We start from the raw sequence: 8,675 nt of genomic DNA on the forward strand, positions 1-8,675 counted from the left end.
TATTGGTTTTCTTTGTCTTATAAAATAAAATTGATTATCTTCTAAAATATGCAAATGCACTGCACAATTTTAAAGACTGCATAAATATAAAAAATCCTCAACACTCCTAAGTTCAAACCAACCATTACAACTTGTATTAACAACAAACCAAGACAACCAAACCTAAACAATCTATCTCAATCATACCTTATAAACAATTTACCATGTTATGTCTAATAATAATATTGACAAAGGATAAAAATTAATAGAAATGATGGCCTTTTAAAAAAAAAATAATTATTATAGGTAGCTATGCAGAGAGGTAAAGCCAAAATAGATCATAGGAGATGAAAAATGATCAACATCTCAAAACATCAACATCAATTAAACCACTGAAAATAAAATGACTAGTAATGCACCCTCGGAAAATTTATCTGGAAATTTGCAGGTACCTTTCAAACAACTTAAAGCCTCTATGCACTATTACCGACACTTGCCCCCACAGGGTTTATGGCTGTAACGAGATCATTACTGGAGGAAAACAAGCAGTCAGTTCTTGAAATTTACCATTTTGGTTAGTCAGTCAATAATCTGCCACTGTTCTGTTTAGTGTTGTAAAGACCTATTAATTAAACTGATATAATGAACACTTTCCTAAAATTTTTGTGCATGTATCATCATCATAACCACTAATTAAGCTAATATATGAACAAGATTACTGAATTAAACACACGAAAATGCGACGCAGAAAGGATCAAACACCTTTAAATTGAGAGGACCCAAACGAGCTCATTTTCCAAATTAACAATGCTTGGAAACAAATCTTTTTTATAATCGTTCATGCATACGTGGATTTGTCATATACAGATTTTTAGATACACATTGTTCGAGCTTTAGGTGCCATGCATCAGACAAAAAACATAAAAAATACAAAAGAAACATCACTTGCATCATAAAAATACATAAAAACATAAAAATATATCTGTTGGCATTAGAGGCTGAAACATAAAAATATATAATAAACATAAAAATATACCAATGTAAAAAATACAGAGACCTCAGGTTCTTGTTTCCACTGTATATCAGACCTCGTTGCCGGCGGCAAGAGGACACGCGATCGATTAAAAAATACAGAAAGAGAGAAAGCTCATCGCCGACAGCAATGGGGTTTCAGACGATAATGGTGAGGACGGATAGAAGAGTGAGTGAGCGAAAGGGGGAGATGAAGCCAATAGGGTGGGGTGGGGGCGTCCGATCTCTCACACTGTTAGCAATGGAGTTTCAGTCGGTAAGAGAGAGCGAGTGAGAAATCAAGCAAAGAGAGAGCGAGCGAGATTAAGACAGAGAGCTAGAGAGTAAGAGAAAGCTAGGCATCCAATTTGCTAAACCCTAACCCAATTGGCTGGAGGGTTAACTTGTAATTTAACCACGTTTGTCAACCCATTTGTCGCTACGTTCATCCGTGTAGCATTATCCTTAAACTTAAGCATAAGAGCGTCTCCAAGGGAGTGTTGGAGGGCTAAATTATATATTTATAACTTTGAATAGTGTTATAGCACTTCTAAAAGATAAATTTGTTTCAATGGCAAGAGCCAAAATAGAGGTGTCATTTAATATTTTAATTTTTTTTTATCATATTTTAAATTTAAATAAATAATTAAAATAAATTCTAATAATTAATTTAAACTCTAACAATTAACTAAAATACTTATTTTAAATTAAAATCAAAATATATAATTCTAACATAAAATAATCAATTTAAATTCTAACAATTAACTAAAATAAAAACATTTATTTTTATATATAATTGATAATTGATTAACTAAAATAAAAATAATTATATATGTATAATTGATTATATATAGCCTTTTGCCTCTCCAGAAACTTCATTCCCCCTTTTGCGCCTCTCCCTCTTGTCTCATTCCCCTCGACGGCTAGCCCTCGCTCGATCGCTCCTCGTCGCTCTGCCTTAGCTTGTCATCGTCTCGCCTTCACCGGCTCTCCCCTTAGTTGCTCGCCTCGCTCTCGCTTGCTGCCTCTCTTGATTCTTCTCCCTTTATCGCTCGCTAGCGTCACTACCTCACCCTCACCCCTTCGGCCCTTATTGCCTCTTTGGCTCTCTCTCGCTTCGTCGCATGCCTCGCCTGAAAACCCCTACTTCAAGTAATCTATATTTATTTTATAATAGAAGTTGAAATAGAGCCGTTGGAAATGGCAATTAAAGTTTGCATCTCTTCCTTTTTCTCTCTCCAGTGATTGTAAAAATGGCACCGCAAAAGGGTTGTTGTCATTTTACAACTCCATATACCACCCCCATTGGAGTGGTTGATTTTTAATCCGAGGTGCTATTTCGACAGTTATGAAAATGGCATCCCAGATACCACTTCCCGTTGGAGATGCTCTAAGACGCAAAACAAACTAAAATCCCAAAATTGAAGATAAGTTCTCTTTCTTTTTTTCAGCTTGTCTTTTATTTTTTTATTTTTTAAAATATTTAAAATACATTTGTTTACTTATTTTTAAAAATGTATGTTTTAAAACACACAGAAAAAATATATAAAAAATCCAAAATATTAAAATCACATTTTGGTTGTTTTCAACCAAAACATACCTTCTAAATCCAAAATACGGAAAACTCTTCCTTCTCTCTCTTTTCTTCTCTTTTCTTTCAGTCGTCACCACCCACCACGGCCATCACCACTACCCGACATGCTTAGATCTGTCATCCACGCTCGCCATCGCTCTCCACATCCAAATCCGCCACCACCGATCGTTTCTTTCTTCTATCATTTCTTCTTTATGCGACTCCTTCTCTTTAAGGTTAAGAGTTAGGGATTTCTTCCCTCTTCAAGGTTGAGGGTTGAGAGTTGGGGATTTCTTCCTTTTGCCATTTCTTCTTTCTACCACGCTCATATCCACCATCGCCCACCACTCTCAAATTGAATATGTAATATAATTTTTTTATGAATTTTTTTAATTATATTTTTAAAATTTTGAATTATGTCTATGATAAATCAATATTTTTTTATTTTATGATTTATAATTTTTTTTATATTTATGTTGTGAGTAATCTAAATCTCAAAATTATTGTCAGATTTCAATTTATAGGTAAAAATAAATTTATCATGGAATTAATAATTGAGTCAAATTAAAAATTATTTTAGAAAACACTTTGTAATTTTAATGTATTATATTTATTTTTAGCCATTAAAAATAATAAATAAATAAATTTCATGAGTTGTGTTAAGTAAATACATAAATATTTTGAATGAATGTTTGTCATATCATAAATATTACTTAAGTATTATTATTTATGATGATAGAATATAACATTCATTCAATTTGTTTATCTTTTCCTTTAATATCATTTTATTTAAGAAAATATTATAAGTCACGATCGATAACATTATTCTTTTATTTAACCAAACAATGACTAACTCTTTAAAAACAAAATAAATAAGGTTGCGTTCTCTTTATTTTTCAATTTTCAGTTTTGAGTTTTGAATTCATTTTTAATTTTCTGTTTTGGTAGTCAGTTTTTAGAAAATTGAAAACACGTTCTCTTTGTCATTTTAAAAAATTATTTTTCAAAACAGAAAATTAGAAAACGCGTTCTCTTTGAAAATTTGAAAATATTTTTTTAATAATATTTTATTCAATAAATTTGATTATTAAGTAAATTATAAATATTTAATATTAATATATTATTAAAAAAATATATACATTTTAAAGTTAATGAATTTTATAATATTTTTTTCTATTACAATAATAAAATATGAATAAATAAATATGTTTTGAGTTTTGAGTTTGTTTTGGATGAAAACACTCAAAACAATTTTTTGTTGTTTTTAGTTTTCTTTACAATTTTTTTTTTTGTTTTCAAAAATACATTTTTAAAAACAGTAAAAAGAACACGTTTTCAATATTTTAGAAAATTAAAAATTAAAAATAATTTAAAAACAGTAAAAAGAACGTAACTTAAATATTTTAATACCACTAAGATAGTGGCTCAAGGCCTCAAATTTATCACAATGAAACTCAATAATTATATACGGTGATTCTTAGATGAAGTATAAAAGATATTTGAAAAAGGGTTACGGTCTTTAATATTTAAATTAGTTGCAACTAATAAAATAAAATTAAAGTAAAGAAAAACAAAATAAAATTGTTGGGCCATTGAATGCATTGTATGAGTTGACATCATACACTTAAAAGAGAGGGTCAAAGATTGGTGGCAATTTTTTAATCAAGATGCTTAAATGAGATATTCAATTTGATCTCATCTCTATTTTCAATCTATAACTATGTCGTATTATTAATGTTTCTTAATCATAGTTGTACATTTTCTCATGTTATGGGTTATTAGACAAAAAATCACTCTTACCAAAGTGTTATTTATATATGGTATTTGTACATTTAAATTTAATGTGTTACACAATCTTTAATTAATTGCAAATACTCTTAGAGTCTTAATTTAATAAATATATAATACATTACATCTGAATGCATGCTAAAATATACAAATTTTGTATTAAGAGAAAAACATTGTCTAATTTTGAAGGGCATTCACATAAGATTTTCCGCTTTAAATGGCGTAGAGAGAGGATTGATTGTTACGTTACATGACCGCTGCAAGTTACAATAACATTGCTATTTGCTTGTACAACCACCTAACCAATCCTTGCAGTCGAAGCATTTCGTTTTTTTCGTTAAAATTCCCAAACTGACCCCTCCATGCTATTCCATTATCTTGTGTCAACTTCTGATTATGCCTAGTGAAGGAAGTTCCCCTTCCAGTTAAGTGACGCGACATAGTTCTTCGAATCTAGCACATGCAGTGGCGCCGTCGTAATTCGACGGACAAATCAAGGGCAGAATACAGGAAAGTGGAGATCGGTGATGGCGGAGGAGAACGGTGACGCGTGGCCGGGTGGAATGTGAGGTGGATGGAGGCCGCTGGATTGCACACCGCCTGACAACGAATCAGGAGCGAAAGTGGCCGGAACCACCGATTTGTCGTGGGGGCCCCGTTTGTACTGTAGCGCATCTCTAATTTGGCTGACGTGTACCCGTCTTTGATTAATTACGTGGCTAATGACATTGCCTTTTTCTCCGGAAAGTTGGTCGGTTCCCACGCGGATTGGCCCGTTTTGGGTAATTACGTGTCCAAATGGTGCAATCTCGACATGCCACGTAGAATGCATTTGGCTGGATAACGCGGCAAGGAAGGGTCGACATCACATGATACTTTTTTGGTAAGAAAATATATTAATTTGTTTAAGGGATAATTAGACAGCATATAGTAGTAGGTAGGGTATGAGACAATAGTAGGAATTTAATAAAAAGTAGTGGAATAATAATACTAGCATAAACAAATTAATTTTATCAACTATCATTGAATTCGCTATAGCTTAGATGCACTAGTTGGCGTGGTAATTAAGGCAATCATTTTTTTATCAACAACAATTAGAGAACAAAAAGAATTTTGTCTCAACTAACACTTCAAAAAGTTAAAACTAGTTGAAGATTACATCACTAATTCAATTAATAATTTCTTCTAACTAACCCTCTTTAGAAAAACTATTGAGAGAACCATCGTTCTTTTTGGGTTCTTCACATAACATTCAATTTTTGTTAATTTTATCCTCACCTTACAAATCATGTAAGATCTTCATGTAACACCTGATATTTGTTATTCAATTGGATTTCTATTTTTTTTTTTTTTAAATTATGTAGTGACTCCAATTATATCTAACTCAGAGAGAACCAAAAAAAGAAAAGAAAGGGTTGTTTAAAGCAAGTGATGGGACGGGGTGGGGGTGCATGATGCATGAACCGCTCCACAAATGGGGGCGCGGGTGCAATTACAGAACCCAGCAGCGTTAGTGGCATTTGCACCAAATGGGATGATGGCAGAGGTGGCAATAGCAACTTCGCATTAACGGACAGATGTCTCTGCCGCAGGGAGGCTGCACCGCCCCTGAAAATGGCCATCCCATTTTGAATTCCCCCAAAAGCTTCAATTATTCGTCCCCCCCCCCTCTCCCTCCCTGCTGTTGGGTCAAGTCAAAGCGCACTCCCATCCTCCCACGCGTTGACCGTAAAATGTGTATTTTATTTGATATATTTTTTTATTAAATAAAACCCTGGGCCGACATGTTTTCAAGGCCAAAATTTAATACAAATATGTAATGTAGAAGAATAATTTTAAATACCATGATTAATAACGATATTATTAATTATATAACATCTTCTTCTTGTTATTAGAGGAGATTAAGGAGATTATGTACCATTGTCTCCTCTATTTAACACTTCTTCTAATAAAAATAAAACACATAATTGATGACATAATTATTAGGTATGACTCTTAACATTAATCAATGTAAAATGGGCGAGCTCCATAAGAAAAGCGAACCTTAGCATGGTGGTGGGCAATAATATTTTGCATATTATTGTGGTAACTACTAACCGAAGGTGTTTAGGGTTTCACCCAATAATTGAATTCAATTGCATTAATTCGATTTCTTTGGTTTGGTTTGAGTTTTTTAGTAACTTAGTTTGGTCTTGAGTTCGAAAAAGTTTTAAGTGAAGATAGACTTGATTGTGGATTTAAGTCTTTGAATAATATATATATATATAATATAAATACATAAACATTCAATGATGTTTGACATTTTTTATGAACTTATTAGTTAATTATTAGACAAAAGGCATAAAAATACCCTTCAAATTTGGATAAAAGGTCGTTTGGCCCCTCAACTTTAAGTTGAATCTATTGTATCTCTCAACTTTCAATTTCAAACCTATTATATTCTTCAACTTCTAATTTTGTAACAATCACTCACCAAGATCCAATAAGCATAGCATGTGAGTTATATGCGCGGTCTAATGTGGGCTTCTCATTGACTAGGACAATGAGAATGCGCCACGTGTCTCGACACTACAAGAGATGAGGTAGGGCCAGCCACAAACGAGGCAACAGAGGTCATATCCGACGACCCCTGGCCTTGCGGAGGAGGAATGTGAAGACAATAAAGACCTCTGCCTGTACTTGGCATTGTCGATTCATAACTTTATTTGCTTAGTGTCGCCATCAATTCACAAACACAAATTGGACTGGACCGCGTGGTGATTCATGAACACAAATCGACATTTCTTTGCTCGATGCCATTATTTTCGTGCAACACAAATCGTCGCTACCCCTTAACGCATTTGATTCACAAACACAAACTCTGATTGCTCAATGTCATCATCGATTCGATGATAAGGAAAGAGAAATGAGGGTTGGTCAATGACAAAAAATGTGAGAGGTCAATTGACGGCATGGTAGGCGAAAGGTTGTCGGCGTTGAGAATCAAGAAAAATAAGATGATAATGGTGCTACCTTCACGCACCTCAATCGTGTGTGTGTTTCACATGCTATACTTACTGGATCCTAGATGTGTGATTGTTATAAAATTAAAAGTTGAGAAATAATAAGTTTAAAATTAAAAATTAAGAGACACAATAGGTTCAACTTTAAGTTAAGGGAGCCAAATGGCCTTTTACCAAAAGTTGAGGGCCATTTTATGCCCTTTGCCTTATTTGTAATGAGTTATCTGCTATTATTAAAATAAATAATTAATTGTTATATACTATGCTTAGTTGTGAATTATTTGTTGAGCATTAATATTATTGAGTCAATTTGCTCATATTAATTAAGTTTTGATGATTAATAAAAATATTTTTTAGATATAAATGTATTTCTTTCTCATATAAATAAGGGTGAGCACAACTTCGATTAAACTAAAGTAACCGAACCAAACCGACAAATTTAGTCAGTTCGGTTTGGTTTTTTTTTTTTCAAAATTTTGATTCGATTAATTTTTTTAGATGATTCAATTTTCGGTGTTCGGGTCGATTTTTACTTGAAATAACTGAAATATCATAATCGAACCTCCACCCGAACACCCCTTCCCCGTGAGCACGGCACCCCATGCGAGTTTTGGGTTCTAGCAGAGATAGGACAACACCCCACACGGGTTCTACAGAGCGCGACACCCTAAGCTCCTTTTAGCAAAACACAACACCCCACACGACGCGAGTTATGTTCTCATGTTCTCGATCCCTTGCCTCATTCTCCCTGCGTGACATCTCACTACGAATCTGCGATGTCCCTGAGCCTCTCATGTTTGTCTCCTCTTGAATCTTCGTCCCTTCTGACGGTGCCATTGTGCCTGTCCATGGTGTTGCCGTCCTTTCTGACGGTGTTCTCCATCCCTCGCCTCACTATGAGTCCTTTCTCTCTCCCTCCACCATCCCTCACCAATGGCGAAGACGAAGACGAAGGCTAGAGATGAAGACGATGCCGATGGCCCATTCAGTAAGTTTTTCGGCTACTTTTATTTTATATTGAAACTTAGATCTACTAAAATCCAACCATTAGATGCTTTTGATTTTCGGGTATATGGGTCGCCGTGGTTTGGGGAATCCGATGATTCGTTCCGATCATCGGAATCAACGGTTGGCTAGGTAGCAAGCGGCAACAGCAAGGCCGAACTAATGTTCAGTCTCTTGCTTATTTTGTGTTCCAGTTCGATTTTCGGTTCGATTATCACACTTTAGATTTCGATTAGTTTGGTTTTGGTTAGTTTGGTTTGTTAGGGTTAATTGGTCTGTTCAATTCGATTCATGATTTTTGATCGATTCGGTTCGGT

Source organism: Diospyros lotus, chromosome 1, assembly GCF_014633365.1.
Source record: "Diospyros lotus cultivar Yz01 chromosome 1, ASM1463336v1, whole genome shotgun sequence".
Classification (NCBI taxonomy): domain Eukaryota; kingdom Viridiplantae; phylum Streptophyta; class Magnoliopsida; order Ericales; family Ebenaceae; genus Diospyros; species Diospyros lotus.